The sequence below is a fragment of the Meriones unguiculatus genome, chromosome 5 (genome assembly GCF_030254825.1).
Source record: "Meriones unguiculatus strain TT.TT164.6M chromosome 5, Bangor_MerUng_6.1, whole genome shotgun sequence".
In the NCBI taxonomy this organism is placed as follows: domain Eukaryota; kingdom Metazoa; phylum Chordata; class Mammalia; order Rodentia; family Muridae; genus Meriones; species Meriones unguiculatus.
Window position 1 is genome coordinate 27,505,382 of NC_083353.1, and position 17,309 is coordinate 27,522,690.

The 17,309-nt window shown below is 41.1% G+C and overlaps 1 long non-coding RNA gene and 1 pseudogene across 1 annotated transcript; one reads left to right on the forward strand and one right to left on the reverse strand.

The window, feature by feature from the left end:
• The first annotated feature begins 1,586 nt into the window (after positions 1-1,586).
• LOC132654198 (uncharacterized) lies at positions 1,587-6,524 on the forward strand. The gene is made up of 2 exons (XR_009591830.1): positions 1,587-1,805; positions 6,154-6,524. It is a non-coding gene; the product is annotated as an uncharacterized LOC132654198 (long non-coding RNA).
• A 9,875-nt stretch (positions 6,525-16,399) lies between these two features.
• Positions 16,400-16,892, reverse strand: LOC110542119 (peptidyl-prolyl cis-trans isomerase A-like; annotated as a pseudogene).
• Between the last annotated feature and the right edge of the window lie 417 nt (positions 16,893-17,309).

The following is a 17,309-nucleotide window of genomic DNA, read 5'->3' on the forward strand; positions in this document are numbered from 1 at the left end:
CCATATGAGGACTGAAGCACAGACTGTCGGAGTGCAGCTCCAAGCCAAGAATCTGCAGGATGGCTGGCCACTGTCAGAAGCCAGGAAAAGGAAGGGGAGAGCTGTCCTCAGAGTCTCAGAGGAAGCATGATTCTGCTGACATCCTCTCTTAGTAGTCTGTGTTCTAGGCCCGTGAGAGATTACATGTTTGTTACTTTAAGTCACTTCTTTTGTGGTGTTTTGTTATGACAGCCCTTGGAAACTAACAGGCGGTTTTTAAAAATCAGGATGTTTTGCATAAAAGATAATGGGTTTTCTGTTTCCTCTAGAGAAGCTATAAAGCTTATGTGATGGCAATGATGGAGCTAAGCAAACTGTTACCATTCCCCAGTGACTCTAGTTGATAAGCTTAATTTTCTGTGGCTCTTGTGGAAAAGTAGAATTTACCTAGTCTGATGCTTTACACTTTATTTTTAGCTTCCGGCAAAAAGCTTACCCTGTCCGAGTAGGGGAAATGAGTGGTCAAAGAGCAGGACATTTAACCCAAACCTCTGGGGCAAGGTTCCTGCTCAATGTCCGTTACAATGGCAATCACACATTCTTTTTCCTGCATTACCTTTCTAGGTAATATCTGCCCATCAGTCTGTCTTAGTTTTTATTTTCTAATTCCTGCTTAATTGTAAGTTTCCCAAGGGTAGCTGTTTGGTTTGTTCACTGTCCAAGGATGTCCCACCTTTCAGCATTGAGATAATATTGTCACCCACAAACATGTTGGGTCACATTTATAGCTATCCTGGAACACATGTGTCCTCTGAGTCACAGGACAAACATGCTTGTGTTCAGCTCCAAGGTCCTGGCTTGATAAAGGCATAGGACCAGTTAGCTGGCACACCAGCATTTGTATCTTGTCTTCTGCTGCTGGTCCAGTGAGAGTTCTGCTTCCATGCCATCTGCATGTTCTGTGTTAGCTGTGTAGAGCCGAAACACAGAGAGATCAACACGGTTATAGGCTAATGCTGTCCATTACAAGTTTCATCTAATCACGTAGCTACTAAACATTTTCAAAACTCAGTTTTTAAAATTTCTAGTTTCTGATCATGAAAATATGGTAGGAAGTTTGCTGTTTCTTTCATGATTACTCATGTGTGGTATTTAATAGTTATGTCTTAATGAATATGACTACTTAAGTTTTGGAAGAGGATCTATAACTGATTTCTTAGTAGTTATAGCATGTATCTCTTAATAATGAAGTAAAAGAAAGTTCCAAATGCACTTTTTCCTCAAGTTTTGTTGGGAACTAGCCCTGGGACCCTTCCTAAGGGCCTGGCCTGCCAGATAAGCACCGGACGCCAGCAGGCCATAGTTTCTTATGACCCATTGTTCCCGAAACTGTTTGCTTTGGGACACATCCGTGACCACAGATATTATCTTTGGGCCTTGTAACTCTTTAACCCACCTTCTTAGCCCTGGGAACTTCCCACCTCCCCACCAAAGGCCTTGGTATTTTTCCACTACTACTCCCCTTTTCTCGCCCCTCTCCCCCGCCCTGCCAGAACCATGCTTTAAAAAAACACTGAAGCTCAATAAAGCTGACACTTGACCGGCAACCGTCTGCTTGTGTCCTTTCTCTCTCTCGCCCATCTTTTCCAGGATTGACCGCCTTTGCCCCCACAAATAACTAGGTCCCGCGGGTCGGGGCAGAGTGGCACCCAACGTGGGGCTCGAAGTACGGGTCTCTCCGGACGGACCCTGAAGCGAAGAAGAAGGCCTTCGAAACCACACAAGCGTGATCAGCTCCCTCTGACCCGAAGAGACTACACGACCTGGTAAGCTTTACATTTCCGTCCTATCGAGATGGGCCATTCTTTGTCTAAGGAGGCGTCATTCGCTAAGGAATTATAGGCCTCCCTCAGAGAGAGAGGAATACGGGTTAAAAGAAAAAGGATTTAATTAAGTTCTTTGCTTTTGTGTCGGACATTTGTCCATGGTTTGCTATTGATGGGCCAGAGATAGGCCGAAAAGTGGGATCAGGTTGGAGCCTACCCTCTCGAGGACCTTAGAGAAAGAGGTCGAGATAAAGATAATAATTATCCCCCTGTTATTACTGTTAATTCCCTAGCTTTCCCCGTTTTTCCCAAAGAAGGCCCTGACCAATTAGACCCCTCAGAGGAGAGTGATTTGAAAGAAGAGGCTTCCAGGTACCATAACCCTGATTGGCCACCTACACTTGGCAGTGCAAGCAAATGTTAAGAGATAGTACATAAAAAAGAGCTGGTACCAAAAAGCCTCCTAAAGAAGAGATAGACCTCATCTCATTACAAAGTGAGGATGAAACAGAGTCAGGGGAAGAAACTGCTAAGTCTCATAGCCTACTTCCTTTGCGCTGCTTCCCTTCCGCCCAAAACAAAAAAGGCCCCTAGGTGGGCTGGGGCAAAGGGCATGGATTAGAGCCGTAGCACAGTGAGCAGGAGGAACAGGGACTCTACTTGTCTCCTTCCCACTCCCCTACCGAGGGCCAGGCTTGCGGAGAACTGGGTGGATGAGAACGCCCAAACCCTCAGAGGCCTAAGATCTGCCTCTGCCAGCTGCAGAGCTTAGCAGGACTGCAATTTACCCTGTCCCCTCTCACCAGCTTCAGCCAGTGTCAGCTTCAGCCAGCTCTCGAACAGAAACCAGGAAGACAGAGCCACTTCTAGTTTTAAAGATTAAATTGTGTTCACTGATAAATTCTGAATTTTTCTAGTTCTGACTTAAAATCATGGTTATGCTCTCTCTATATATATATATTTAAATGTTTAAAAAGCAGGTACCGCGGTTGTTTTTTGTCTTTGTCTCTGTGTTTAGTTTTTGTGTGCCGGCCGTAAGTGTCTATAAATGTTTCTGTGCAATGTTTGTGCGTGTAGTATTTTCTGTTCTCTGTTCTAAAAATTCCTGAGTTCGAGGTGTCTGTATCTGGGTAGCAAGACATGATCAAAGTGGTCACAGCTGCCAAAGTTCAGGGGGACACCCCTAACTTCATCAACATTTTCAATAAATTTGGCCACTGGTTAATGTTTTTTTGTCTGAATGTCTCTGCGCAGTATTTTTTTGTGTCTAAAGTGTGTGCCTATGGTTTACAATGTAACCACCATCTTGGTATGAAAAAAAAAAAAAGGAAACCTTAGTCAGATAATTTTAATTTCCTTCTAGGTTAAAAGGATGAGTTATTTTAAATTGGTGTTGGTTTTAAAAATTAAATTGTTTGTACTGGTAAATTCTGGTTTTAAAATCTGGTTTTGACTTTTAAAATTATGGTTATGCCTTGTGACTTCTCTCCTACAAAAGGGATACTTTGTTTTGATATTGCAAAAAAGGGTTTTTAAAAAATTGTTAAATATTTAAGGCTATAATAAAATGTTTAAAGTTTATCAGGCATTTGGGTATGACAATGATTTTGGGTATTTATTTTATCAATTTTACTAAATGAGACCCTGCCGTATTGTTTGTGCTAATTTAAAAAATTGCAGTTTTTAGAATGTATCTTATGGAGAGCTGTTTGTTAAGCTGCTTTATGTAAAAACGTTTCCACCCTGTTCTTTACCTTGAGACAAAGAAAAGAGGAAGTTTCACCAAGTTCCTTAAAATTTGTTCTAAGTTCCTTACAGTTTATGTGACCTTGGACCATCTTGTCTGCTACAGGGAAGTTATTTTAAAAAGAATTTGGCAGTCTCAGAACTCCTCTTTGTATTAATGTAATTTGTTTTTGCTTTGCCTTTAAAAAGCAAATCGTAGACGCTGGGCTCCGGCAGGATCATGTTAGGATGAAAAGGATTTTGATGAGAATTTTTATGTTGTCTAAAAAAGCAAGAGAGAGCAAAAAAGCAAGCATGTCTGGTTAAGCCAGAAAAAGGAAGCTAGGAACCTAAAGGTATATAGAACGTTGCAAAAGGTTAATAGATGTATGTAACCAGAGGACAAAAACTGTATTGTTATAATTCATTTAAAAGGCTGGCGATTCCTCATTGCAAAATGTTTTCTTATGCTCTTTTAAGGGGAAAAAATTCTGGCTAATAGGTTTGGTATGGCTAAAATAATTAATACAGTTTAAGATTGTTCTGTACTGTTCTGTTATGCAGTTGGTTCTAAAACTTATTTGAGCTCCATATATAGCCAAAGATGACCCTGAACTTTTGGTTGTGGGGGATTGTACACGTGGCTAGCCGCCATGATCGTTCAGGGATAGAGAGTGTGTGGAGCTGTAGTTTTGCCGCCATATTTGTTCGGGGCTTACAGCTGAGTTCAGTTACACATGGCCAGCCGCCATGCTGGTCCGGAGATAAAGAGGGTAAAGCCATGAATTTACGATCTTTTTTTTTTTTTTAGGTCTGAGGTATGTTCAGTCATCTGATTAGCGCTAAATGCCAAACTTTTACTGTTCAATTTCAATACAAGTGGTAGGAGCAGCAAGATTTACTAGCCTCTCTATAAACTGTATCTGATTAAAAGGTTTGCTTTAATTTTAGTTCAGAAAAAGCAGATTTAAAGTTATGCTAACAACTACAGTTGGTTAAGATGTTGAGCTATACCTAGTGTCTTTGTCTAGTTTTTTAAGGTTAAGCCTAGGATAGGTAACCAAAGTTGCCTTTATAAATCTACTTAAAATATAGTTCTAGATAGCATTCTTTTTTATAGGACATAGTTTAGAACAGATGATAAAAACAGTAACTCAGATACGCTGGCCCTCAAGCTTGTCAGAGATCTAAATATGGCATTTTAACATATGTAAGCTTATTATGACAAAGTTCAACCTGTTGATGCATCTTTTCAAGTGTCTAGCATATCTGTGCAAATAACAGAGTTACCTGCAGTATTGGCTGTGTTTTAAAGTTTTAATAAACAGTCTTTAAACATTTTTACAGATAGTGCCTATGTAGCTTAGTCTTTGCCTAGGTTAGAGACTGCAAATTAAATTTAGACATCTTCTCCTGCTAAAATTATTTTTACAAATTCAAAATTTGATACAAAAAAAACTTTTTCTTTTACATTGGACATTTACAAGCTCATTCTAACCTTCCAGGACCTTTAACTAGGGTAATTATAAAGCTGACTTGTTTAAACAGTGTCATCCTTGTGTTGTCCTTTTGCCTACTTCCCATCTTGGGGTCAATCCCTGTGGCCTTATACCTAATGTTATTTGGCAAGTGGATGTTACACATATTCCTAAATTTGGTAATTTAAAATATGTTCATGTTTTTGTTGACACTTATAGTGGGTTTATATTTTCCACACTCCAAACTGGTAAAGCTTGAAAAAATGTTATTGCTCATATGTTGTCAGCAATTGCTATATTAAAACTTCCAACACAACTTAAAACAGATAATGGCCCTGGCTATGTTAAAAATATGTTTTCAAAATTTTAAGAGCGGGCCCCCAGAGACATAAGCTTCAGGTTGTTAGGGGATGAGGCACAGGGAAGTTCAGGGGTTGCCGTCCTGGTTACTCATAATTGGATGAGGGATTAGGTAGCTGACTTTCAGGTCTGGTCAGTCCTGGCCAGACACCTGAGGAATATCTGATCTTTAATTCACATTCAGAATCTCCTGCTAGTGGGGATGTGGCTACAGCCAAAGATGGAAGAGCAATTAGCTTCAACCTGTGTCCTCTCTGAGGAGCGAGCCTGAGAGAAGGTCAGGGGCTCTTCAGGAGAAGAATTGAGTCCATTTGGGTTGATTGCTAGGTGATGTTATCTCTCAAGCATAGATCTGGTCATTCTTCTTTGCAGAGTAGAGGTCTTTGCTTGCTCATTTCCTTATCTCTGCCCGAGCAGAGGACCAGGGTCCGGGGCGGTTACATTCTTCCGTACTCTGGAAAAGTACTGTGAGGCTTTAATTAACACTTTAATTAACAAGGGCCTGAAACTCGAAAATATGGACATTCAGCTGTGGAATGTTTCTGGCATATGGATACAGAAAGACAGTTTGCTACTGTCCTATGGAAAGATCCTTTGGACAACAAATGGCATGGTCCAGGTCCTGTCCTGATAAGGGGCAGAGAAGGAGTTTGCATCAATTCTAAAGAGATAGATGCAGCCAGATGGTTGCCATTAGTAAAGCATATAGATAATAATAGTAACACTCATCAGTCCAGGGTAAAAAAATTACCCTGAGACCATATTCCTTTTATATCTCTTTACAGAAATGATGGAAGAAAAACAACTGTTTCCATGGACTGTGATCCTTTGCCTCCAGCTGATATATGTTCATGGTGGACTTAAGCAGCACAGGAATGGGCTCCTTCCCTATCTCCTTCCTTTCCTTGGTCCCCTGCTTATCTTATTAATAATTCTTTCAATAGAACCAGTTCTCTTCAACAAAATTACGGCTTTTATTAAACAGCAGATTGAGGCCCTAAAGGTACACACCATCCAGGTACACTATCAAAGGCTAGAGATGGTCAGCCAAGACTATGAATAGGCCTAATGCTAATCATCCCAGTGAGCTGAACCGGTTAGCCAGTGACGGGTAAGAGAATCCTCAGTGGTCTTCTGTTCCCCCCCTTTTTTTTTTGCCACGTAAGACAGGAGCTCAGCCAATTGCTGCTGATGTATCCAGTGAGGAGCTTAGCAAGGGTTGAAGACCCCAGATTCCCACCTAAGACAGGCACGGTTCCCTTGGGATTATGGCCTTATAAAAATAAAATAAAGAGGGACCTTCTGGCACCTTGCTGCCCCCTAAATTTTGGCATCTTGCTTGACCGGACTACTGCCCGGATACAATAGTGCATTCCTGGCTGACCTGGAGCTTTCGATAAGATCATCTTCCTGAAATACCTTAAATCCTAATCTCCCTCAGGGCTTCCTAAGTAACTCTTCTGAGGAACTTTCCAAATTACCATTATTAACACATCTTGGTGGGCCATCCTGTGATTTCTAGTCACTTAGTAACCCTGCCTATGATGAATGTTGGATCTGTTTTTCTCCTACTCCACCATTCTATGGGGGGATAGCCATGATGAGTGGCCCTGTCCCCACCAATGAAACTGCTGACTTACTCTGGCATGCCCCCCCTGAGGGAGGCCTTACCCTTAGTTCGGTTTCGGGATTCGGCTACTGCCTTGTTGGGCCCAACATGCTCCCCCCGAGACCATTACAATAGGTCTGTAATCAGACAATTGTTGTCAATCAAACATTTTCTTATACAAAAGCCCCAAATAATACTTACCTTGCTTGCGCCACAGGACTTACTACCTATATTATTAATAAGGATTTTATAGATGAAAAAGACTATTGTGTTGTTGTTGTTATTCTTCCCCGATTTTTTGTCCATGACCCCGATAATTTTTTATTTTTCTATGATAATGGCATACCTATAAAAAAAAGAGAGCCCCTAACTGCTGTTACCCTTATGGTACTTCTGGGTTTGAGTACCGCAGGAGATGGAACTGGTATTGCCTCTATGGTCACCTCTCAACAACATTTCTCCCAGCTCCAATCGACTATTGACAAAGACTTGAGTGAGCTCCGAGAGGGAGTTCAAAATCTTAAAGATTCTGTGGCTTCCCTTTCCGAAGTAGTTCTTCAAAACCGGCGAGGCCTTGACTTAGTTTTTCTAAAAGAGGGAGGCCTTTGTGCCGCCCTTAAAGAGGAATGCTGTTTTTATTCTGATAAGACTGGATTGGTACAAAACAGCTTAGATAAGGTCAAAAAGAGCCTAGAAGAATGCAAACAGGCTCGAGAACAACAAGAATCCTGGTATCAAAATTGGTTTGCCACCTCTCCGTGGCTTTCCACCCTCCTTCCAGTCTCTTGGGCCCCCTCATGGGCCTATTCTTGCTCCTCTCTTTTGGCCCTTGGGCCTTTAATCGTCTCACAAACTTTGTTAAGAACCAGAAGCCCATCGGAGTCCATTACCATCGCCTGGCTGGAGAAGAAGAATCTGCCGTAGAGCTTCCAGATGCCCCAGATGCTTCCAGATGCCGTAGAGCTTCCAGATGCCCCAGCTTCCTGCCCCCTCGATTTCTCCACCCTAATATACCCTGGCCCAAGATGGAAGTTCTGGGGCTGCTCTCCCAACTAGATCTGGACCCTTTACGATTCTCACAATTGGCTGACCAATTTCGTTAAAATTTATTCAAACATATTTAACAAATGTCTTGTAGTTCTTAACTCAGGGTTGGCCCTCATTCTTTCTGAGGAGAGTTAATGCGTTACAGTTTCACAAACTGCGCAGTCTGGTAAGTCAGTGACGGTTGTGTGCAAGTCAGTCTTCGCCCACCTAAGACAGGACAGCCTCACAATAAGAGGAGGTTGCTCCAATGATGGGTAACGGCCAAGCATTGCCTTCCACCAGGCTCAGACCCCGTTTGTGCCCCTAATCATAATGAAGACTTATGCCCGCCATACTTGTTGATATGCGCTGTCTATGGCCCTAGCACTCTGAGGGTTTTGTCCCATTGCACCAGAAGTGGCATAGACTGCCGACAATGGTGGTGACGTCCTGCTTTGGGGAATGCAGCCTCCAAAACTTGCTTGTGTGGATAACCCCGTGTAGGCTATACAAATTGGCTCTTCCAAAATGCCTTTTTTATGCTCATTGAGAATCCTAAAGGGTCCCCTCATTTTAAAGAGATAAAAAGGGAGGAGATGTTGGGAACTAGCCCTGGGACCCTTCCTAAGGGCCTGGCCTGCCAGATAAGCACCGGACGCCAGCAGGCCTTAGTTTCTTATGACCCATTGTTCCCGAAACTGTTTGCTTTGGGACACATCCGTGACCACAGATATTATCTTTGGGCCTTGTAACTCTTTAACCCACCTTCTTAGCCTTGGGAACTTCCCACCTCCCCACCAAGGGCCTTGGTATTTTTCCACTACTACTCCCCTTTTCTCGCCCCTCTCCCCCGCCCTGCCAGAACCATGCTTTAAAAAAAACACTGAAGCTCAATAAAGCTGACACTTGACCGGCAACCGTCTGCTTGTGTCCTTTCTCTCTCTCGCCCATCTTTTCCAGGATTGACCCCCTTTTCCCCCACGAATAACTAGGTCCTGCGGGTCAGGGCAAAGTTTGAAGTATACTATGATTTGGGAAAGATGAACTATAGTTTTTCATTTGAAATGTTCTGGCTTGGTGTTGAAAAGACAAAAAAAGAGAATACAGAATCCAGGTGGCAGAAGCTTTTCAATTGAATTTGTCCAAGAAAAATATTAGGAAGTTCTATTTTATGCCTTATTGCTGGTTACAAAAGCTGGATCAGACAGTTACCTTTGCAGAGGTTTTATTTCAGAGCCATATTTTTCTATTTATTCATTTATTATTTATTATAATGTATCCTGACTGCAGCCTCCCTCTCCCAGTCCCACCCTCCCTCTTCTCTATGCCCTTTCCCTCATCCCCTGATAGGAGAGATCCTCCCCCCCATCTGACCCTAGCCTATCAGGTCTCATCAGGGCTGGGCGCATCATCTACATCTATGGCCTGGCAAGGCTGTACCCCCGAGGGGGAGGTGATCAAAGAGCCAGCCACTGAGCTCATATCAGGGACAGCCCCTGCTCCCCTTACTATGGAACCCACTTGGAAACTGATTAGCCTATGGGCTTCATCTTAGCAGGGGATCTAGGTCCTCTCCATGCATGGTCCTTGGTTGGAGTACAGGTCTCTACAGGCACCCCTGGGCCCAGGCTCTTTGGCTCTGTTGGTCTTCTCAGGGTCATGTTTTTCAAGATTACCTAATGATATGGGTATCCTTGGTGATGGGAGTAAATTATAAAGCAAACATAGTTCCTTCTAAAATGTTATTTATTTTGTACTGGAGCAAGTATTTCTTTGTGTCTATGTGTAGGGAAGGAGCAATGTGATTGTATAGAGGCCAGAGTAAAGGTAAGAAGTTCTTCCTCAGGTGCTGTCCACCTCGTTAGGGAGTCAGGATCCTTGCTGCTTCTGCTCTGCTGGTGGTCTGTGAGCACTGTGGATTTCCCTGTTTCCACCTCACCAGAGCTAGTTAGCATTACAAGAACACACCCAGCCGTGGGTTCAGACAATAGAACTCAGGTCCTCATGATGGAACAGCCAAACTTAACCAACTGAGCGGTACCTTTCCAGTTCTTCCTTTAAAAACTTCTACTCATATACATTCACTGTAAAATATTATAGGTTTTGTGGTGATATGGAGAACACACACCTGATTATATTCACATTTCTTAGTATTAACCTTCATCTCAGACCAAAGAACCAGAATCTCAGAGGCAGAATTGAGATACTCTGTCCAGCAAGCATGTTTTGCCAAACAGGTTTCAGAATCACTTTTAGTGAGAATGAGTTATAGTAATCACAGATTTATCCTAATCCAGGGTATATTTACAAAGCAATCAAAATTTGAAAAATGATAGTTAATGTTATTCATTGACCCAATGTGTATTTATGATGCTTCTGGTGATAGCACCTATTTCTCTGGGGTTTGGAACACAGCAGTAAACAAAACAGATTTAGAGATCTGTGGTCATCTTGAAATGTTCATTGAATTGCAAATAGGCAACAGATAACCCACTCAGATGGCATTGTTTCATGTTTCTAAAGTGCTGTTTTCTTCTAGAAAGCCTTTGGTTTTGGTTTTGTTTTTGTTTTGTTTTGTTTTTCAACACAGGGTTTCTCTATGTAGCCTTGGTTGTCCTGGACTAGCTTTGTAGACCAGGCTGGCCTCAAACTCACAGAGATTCACCTCTGCCTCCCAGAGTGCTGGGATTAAAGGCTTGTGTCACTATGCTAGGCACAAGGAAGCTTTTTTGTGATGGGTAACTTGACTGGGAGAAACAAGAAGATACTGACAAAAGGTTGGATGTGAATGTGTTTACTTTCCTGTTTCTGGAAGACTTCTTCAACATTCTCTCTATGCCATTGGTTTTCTGTTTTCATGAATGCATGCAGAAACAGCTTGAAAGCAGCTGATATGTTCAGAAGATTGTGGCAAGGTCAATATGATGCTGACATTCGCAATATAGATCACTCCATTCAGATATTTAGTAATAGAGTCAGGCCTCAGAGTACCAGGAGCACCAACAAAGACAGAGAAAAAGAAACCAATCAGATTAGTTCAAAAATGACAGGCCAATCTAATTCTAATATAAAAAGTACAGTCCTTAAGAGGTACAAAGCTTGTTCTGATGTCCATCCTCTTTGCCTTGCAGGATGGGGATTGAGCATTTTAGTCAGGGTCCTCTTGATTAGTTTCTTTAGGTGTACAGGTTTTAGTAGGTTTATCGTATATTATATGTCTATATGAGTGAGTATATACCCTGTGTATCTTTCTGCTTCTGGGACAGCTCACTCAGGATAATCCTTTCCAGGTCCCACCATTTACCTGCAAATTTCATGATTTCCTTATTTTTCATTGCTGAGTAATATTCCATTGTGTAGATGTACCACAATTTCTGCATCCATTCTTCAGTTGAGGGGCATCTGGGTTGTTTCCAGGTTTTGGCTATTACAAATAAAGCTGCTACAAACATGGTTGAGCAAATGTCCTTATTGTGTACTTGAGCCTCTTTTGGGTATATGCCTAGGAGTGGTATAGCTGGATCTTGAGGAAGTGCTATTCCTAGTTGTCTGAGAAAGCGCCAGATTGCTTTCCAGAGTGGTTGTACAAGTTTACATTCCCACCAGCAGTGGAGGAGGGTTCCCCTTTCTCCACAACTTCTCCAGCATATGTTGTCACTTGAGTTTTTTATTTTGGCCATTCTACTGGGTGTAAGGTGAAAGCTCAGGGTTGTTTTGATTTGCATATCCCTGATGACTAATGAGGTTGAGCATTTCTTTAAGTGTTTCTCTGCCATTTGATATTCCTCTATCGAGAATTCTCTGTTTAGCTCTATTCGCCATTTTTTAATTGGATTACTTGGTTTATTGCTTTTCAGATTCTTTAGTTCTTTATATATACTGGAATTAACCCTGTCAGATAAAGGGTTGCTGACGATTTTGTCCCAATCTGTAGGTATTCGTTCTGTTTTGATGACGGTGTCCTTTGCTTTACAGATACTTTTTAGTTTCATGAGATACCATTTATTGATTGTTGCTCTTAGAGCCTCTGCTGTTGGTGTTCTGTTCAGGAAGTTGTCTCCTGTACCAATGAGTTCTAGCGTCTTCCTACTTTTTCTTCTAACTGATTTAAGGTGTTTGGTTTTATGTTGAGGTCTTTGATCCACTTGGACTTCAGTTTTGTGCAGAGTGATAAATATTGATCTATTTGCATTTTTCTACATGTAGACATCCAGTTAGACCAGCACCATTTCTTGAAGATACCATCTTTTTTTTCCATTGTATGGTTTTGGCATCTTTGTCAAAGATCAGGTGTCCATAAGTGTGTGGTAGTTAGGAACCTGTCACAGAGGGCCTCTGAAAGGCTCTGCCCTGCAGACTATCAAAGCAGATGCTGAGACTTATGGCCAACTGTTGGGCAGAGTGCATGGAATCTTATGAAAGAAGTAGGAAATAATAAGATCTGGAGAGGACAATAACTCCTCAAGGAGAGCAACAGAACCAGAAAATTTGAACACAGGGGTCTTTCCAGAGACTCATACTCCAACCACGTACCATGCATAGGGATAACCTAGAACCCCTGCACAGATGTAGCCCATGGCAGTTTAGTGTCCAAGTGGGTTCCATAGTAATGTGAAGAAGGACTGCCTCTGACATAAATTGGTTGGCCTGCTCTTTGATCACCTCCCCCTGAGGGGGGAGCAGCCTTACCAGGCCACAGAAGATGACAATACAGCCACTCCTGATGAGATCTGATAGACTAAGATCAAAAGGAAGGAGAGGAGGACCTCCTCTATCAGTGGACTTGGGGAAGGGCATTTGTGAAGAAGGGGGAGGAAAGGTGGGATTAGGAGGGGTTTATGGGTGGATACAAAGTGAATAAAGCGTAATTAATAAAAGTTAAAAAATGGAATAAAAGAATAGGAGAAGAGGGAGGGAGGGTAGGATTGGGAGGGGATGGGGGAGGAGGCTAAAGCTGGGATACAAAGTGAATAAACTATAATTAATAAAAATAATATAAAATTAAAAAAAGAGGTACGAAGCATCATAAACCAATAGAAGGCTCAGCACTTAAGAGGTAGCCCAGATGTGATAGGCTAATCTGATTCTATTACATAAGGCACAACTATTAAGAGCTAAGCCCAATGAGGACCAAAGAACATCAGGATATAGTAGCCATCTCCCAACTCACCGTCTTAGTAAAGAACACAGAGGGACTATTAGTTTGGAAGAGACATTTAAAAAAAAATAATTACTTTCAAGCATATACAAGAATGGAAAAGTACCAGGAATCTATAAACCATATGGATATCATCCATATCAATCATAGTCTAAATTTTTGTCACTGGTTTTTTGCATAGCCCATATAATTTTTTTAATAAAATACTTTACAGCAAACCTCAGACCTAATATCACTTTGCTTATACTTACTCCAGTTTGCATGTAAAAAGTGTAAGCAATTTCAACTATTGCCATAATGATGTTCTCACACCTTAACAATAATCATTCCATGTATTAATTAATATTCAGTACATTTAAAATGTCTGATTCATTATTTTATTATTTTTGTTGTCAGCTGGCTTGCTGAATGGAGATTCAGATAGAATGATATATTTGGTTATGTCTCCTAAATGTCTTGCAATCTAGGGAAGTCTTCCTAAAATCATCCACAGCTGGAATTCAAGACTAACACAAGATCTTTGTGAGTAGGTGCAGACAAAACTTAAATTATCTGACATTGTTCACCTGGATCTAATTGTGAAAACTTGGTTGCCACCACCACAGTTCAAAGCATGAATTATCTCAAAGACCACCCTGAGCTGGAAGCTTGTTTCCAGCTGTAGACATGTTTCCTGGATGAATTGTATTTACTGAAAAGCAGACAGACTCTGCTAGAACCAAGGCTCTCATTCAGGAAATATTTTTATACACTATTTAAAGGATATTGGGTGGACATAGGCCTCAATTTCTCAGTCACCCTCCTATAAATCCTAGAAGACTCATTATCATCAGCACCCACTCTGACTCAGAGACTATTAAAGCTTATTGAGAAATAACTGGACTTCCCAGAAGACTAATTTACGTCAGCAAGCAAGGGATAATCACAGCCATAAATCTTAAACCCTATCCAGGAGTGTAGCTCTTAAAAAAAATCATACGCTGTGATTTTTCAACCCAAAGATTTTTAGTTTTTCTTTCCTTTGTCTCTTTGTTTCTTTGTTCCTCTTCCTCCTCCTCTTTCTTCTTTCTCTCACAAGGTTTTAAGAGGCATTCTTTATTACTTTTCTTTTCCTATTACTGACCAAAATGACACTGTCAGTCATGCCAAAGAACCAAAGTGCATTGTTTCCTTCCTTTAGTCCCTGTTAGAGGTGGTGGGGAAACCAGAGGATGAATATTCAAAGGGAAACAACAGCAAGCACCTACACAATGGTTTGCAGACAGTTAGAAAGATTCCTCACATGAAAGCATATCAATAGTCCTTGTCTGTATCAATTTTCCTTTCTAGAAACTGTATTAATTCCCTCATGCTGGTTTATTGGTTAATTGTAAGACAAGCACTTCTGGACTGACTCCTAAAGAATGGTGGTTAAAATGATCCTCCGCAGCACAGACTTTCCCTGTAGCCAACCCTGCTTATTTCTCTCCAAGATCACATTCTATTCTCTGGCCAAAGATGGAATATTTATAGCAGAGGCACTAGAGCACAAAGCATCCCGCTTACCTTTTGTTGTCAAGGAAACAACTTAGATGTTGTTCCCCTCCACTGAAAGGTCAGATTTCTGATGATATGAGTCACAAAGCTCAGGAGAATATTTCATACTGAGATAGCAGTTTTTCAATGACAAATTAAAACCCAAGGATTTATAAATATCCAGACCACTTAAATTGTATTCAAACCACCAGGTAGGTTACAATAATTAACTCTGACACTTCCTTGACTGTGAGAGATCTATTCCCAGGAGGGCCCTATTTCTGATACTTACAGGTTTGTTCTTTGTAGTTCTGCTATTTCTCTTTTGTATCAGGTAGGTAATAAAACTTGTTTAGAATGTTTTTACTATAAATTTCAGATTTAGAAACTTCAATGTCACAATAAGAAAAAGTAAAAGTGAGACCTGTGATATGATAATGTTGGAGGCAAAAACATTAATTTAATTTCTTTTCTCAAAACAGCACAGAAACAGAAAATGTTGTCACAATTGCTTCCTCATAAAACAAAGAAGACAAGGCTCAGCAGCAGCTTAGTTGAGGTCCTAAGTCTGACACACAGTTAAGACCAACTTGGATGCTCAGTTGCTACCTGATTCCTATTCTGAGAAACAGTGCCAGGAAAATTTTTGGGGCTGACAGGCCAGTCTAGCCAAACTAGCAAGTCCCTGGTCCTAGTGAGAATCTCTATCTTAAAAAGCCAAGATGGAGGACTACTGGGAAGCTCCATTCAAAGTGGACCTCCATGTATGTACACACACACACACACACACACACACACAATTGAGAAGAACACCTCAATCACACACTTAACTGTTGGATTTTATGGATACTGACTGAATTTATATATCAGCTCTAGTTCCAACATATGTAGCAAATTACCAAGTGTTACTCCAGCAGAGCTGGGCCTACAAAGTTTTGCTTGGGGTTCCTGCACGTAAGCACACAAACATACACTTAATGTGTATAACCTCACACATATAAACACACAAACAAACAAAATAGCAGAAAATCATCTACTTCTCCAAATTCAACTTGGTCTTTCAAATTTTACGATGTTTTGAACTCAGTGTGCTCTGAGTCCTAGATAACTTGCTTTATTTATAAGAGCTACTATTTATAAAAAACATGCTTCTTGGAAACACCTCTAGAACTTTCCAGTTTAAGAACTAAGAAAGAAAGATTTAAGTGGCAAAGAAGTTGTCCCAAGTTACACAATGAAAAGGGAACAAAGTTAAAGTTAGAATTGTGTCTTTACTTTTTCAAACTTTGCTCTCTCTCTCTCTTTTTTTTAACAATATCATTTTAATACTTAGGGGAAAATAAGTACAATACTGTATTGGAAAAGATCTCTTAAAACAGGCTGAAATTTTATGTGCATGTCAGGTCTTTGTGAATGCCAAAAAATAATAATAATAAGATAATGGAAGTGAATAAGGTTTTTATGTTTGTTTTTGTTGTTTTGTTTTATAAGTAATCTTGCACAAACAGACTTAAAATGAAAGGCCATTTTTTATTTACTTTCTATTCATAATCATAAACTTAACTCTGCAATCCAACTAGCCTTGGAGGAAAATATGGAACCCAAAGAACTTCAGTGAGAGCAGAGAGCACAGGGTACTTTGAGCAAATGGGTTGGGGGTGCTCTACTGAGCTACAGGAGGAATGGTCTGGTGGGTAAGATGCCCACAAGTCAAAGAATTAGTTTAGAGTTGTCCACAGTTGGAAATTGTGATCTTACTGGTCTTGCCATTCCTGGACCCAAAACGCTCCATGGCTTCCACAATGTTCATGCCTTCTTTCACCTTCCCGAAGACCACATGCTTACCATCCAGCCACTCAGTCCTGGCAGTGCAGATAAAAAACCGGAAACCGTTCGTGTTTGGTCCAGCATTTGCCATGGACAAGATGCCAAGACCTGTATGCTTCAGGATGAAATTCTCATCCTCAAATTTCTCCCTGTAGACGGACCTGCCTCTGGTGCCATTATGGCGTATGAAGTCACTGCCCTGGCATGTGAATCCTGGAATAATTCTGTGAAAGGAGGAACCCCTTACATCCAAATTCTTTCTCTTCTGTAATCAGAGCACGAAAGTTTTCTACTGTCTTTGAAACTTTGTCTGCAAACAGCTAGAAGGAGACACGGCCCAAGGGCTGGTCATTGGCCTCGATGTCGAAGAACGCTGTGGGGTTGACCATGGCTGCAGCAAAAGACGACAGGGGACAGCGGTGTCTGCCGGCCATTTTTCTTTATTGGGTTTTGATGGGTTTATGTAAGAAGGCATAGCCCATTCTTGAGAGTGAACTTTGTACTGGAGGCTTATGGGAAAAGGTCAAGGACAGGGAACCTTGAGAAACTTCCAGTCCATTCCAAGCGAGGAAAATATCAACAGATTCAGCCTCTTTTTCTTAGAATGAAAAACAAAAAACAAAAAAATAAACAAAACAACAAAACAAAACAAACAAACAAAAAAACCACTGATCTCAGCAGCACCTCTTGTCTGTAACTGTTGCAGAGAACACAATCAGGGGTTTCAGCCAAACATGATTTTAAAGTTATTTTCTTGGTGTTCTCTGTATAGCTACATGATGTGGGTTCGTTCTAATTCGTAAGAA